Consider the following 1,508-nt stretch of genomic DNA (forward strand, 5'->3'; position numbering starts at 1 on the left):
AATGGCAGGTTATGAAGATTTAAGTGAGTTTGAATGTGGTGTTATAGTTGACACACAAGTGGTGGGACACAGCATCTCCAAGGTAATGATGAATTGAGGACTTTCCCATACGATCATTTGACGAGTGTACCATGAATATCAGGAATCCAGTAAAACATCAAATCTCCGACATCTGCGAGAACAAGACTAATAATGACTGAAGAGAATCGTTCAGCATGACAGAAGTGCAACCCTTCTGACAATTGCTGCAGATTTCAATGCAGGGCCATCAACAAGTGTTAGCGTGTGAACCATTCAATGAAACATCATTGATATGGGCTTTTGGAGCTGAAGGCCCACTAATGTGCACTTGAGGACTGTATGACACAAAGCTTTATGCCTCGCCTGAGTCCATCAACACCGACACTGGACTGTTGATGACTGAAAACATGTTGCCTGGTTGGACGAGTCTCGCTTTAAATTGTATTGAACGGATGGACATGTTCGGGTATGGAGACAACTTCATGAACCCATGGGCCCCCTACATGTCAGCAGGCTACTATTCAAGCTAGTGGATGATCTGTAATGGTGTGAGGCATGTGCAGTTGGAGTGATATGGGACCCCTGATATGTCTAGATTTGACTCTGACAGGTGACACGTACGTAAGCATCCTTTCTCATCACCTGCATCCATTCATGTCCATTGTGCATTCCAATGGACTTGGGCAATTCCAATAGGACAATACGACACCCCATATGACCAGAATTGCTACAGGATGGCTTCAGGAAAACTCTTCTGAGTTTAAACAATTACGCTAGCCACCAAACTCCCCAGACAGGAACATTACTGAGCATATCTGGGATGCCTTGCAACATACTGTTCAGAAGAGATATCAAGCCCCTCGCACTCTTACGGATTTATGGACAGCCCTGCAGGATTCATGGTGTCAGTTCCCCTCAGCACTACTTCAGATGTTAGTCAAGTCCATGCCATGTCGTGTTGTGGCACTTCTGCATGTGCGCGGGGCCCCTACACGATATTAGGCAGGGACAACAGTTTCTTTTGCTCTTCATATTTGTTTCAGCAGCTATTATGAATCAAGATGCAAAGGAATTACAGACCTTGGCTTTGAGCGGGCACTGATTGAAATCAATGGGGAAAGTTGAAAATTTGTGCTGGATCAGGATTCAAACCCGGGTCTCCTGCTTACTAGGCAGATGCTCTGACCCCTGAGCCATCCAGCAGACCTCCCATCTGACCCAAAGTCTCAACCCATCCACACACTACAAATGTAGTGCCCCTTGCTCATTATCACATTGAAGAGATAATTGGCTCTCTCACCTTAATTTTACGTTTCTATTCCTAGATTAAGAAAACTGTAGAACTTACTATGTAAATCAAGCAGTGGATGTCCAGGTATTACAATTAGGAATGATTTAGTAAAAATTGCTTTACATTCATCAAAATAATATCAAGTTCACGTTCATGTAATGATGCTAACATTTGAGAAACATGTTTTATGTAATTG

At 43.4% G+C, this 1,508-nt stretch overlaps 1 non-coding gene across 1 annotated transcript; it reads right to left on the reverse strand.

Annotated features, from left to right (window-relative positions):
* Nucleotides 1-1,152: 1,152 nt before the first annotated feature.
* Nucleotides 1,153-1,224, reverse strand: Trnat-agu (transfer RNA threonine (anticodon AGU)). The gene has a single exon. It is a non-coding gene; the product is annotated as a tRNA-Thr (tRNA).
* Nucleotides 1,225-1,508: the final 284 nt, after the last annotated feature.

Source organism: Schistocerca cancellata, chromosome 4, assembly GCF_023864275.1.
Source record: "Schistocerca cancellata isolate TAMUIC-IGC-003103 chromosome 4, iqSchCanc2.1, whole genome shotgun sequence".
NCBI lineage: Eukaryota > Metazoa > Arthropoda > Insecta > Orthoptera > Acrididae > Schistocerca > Schistocerca cancellata.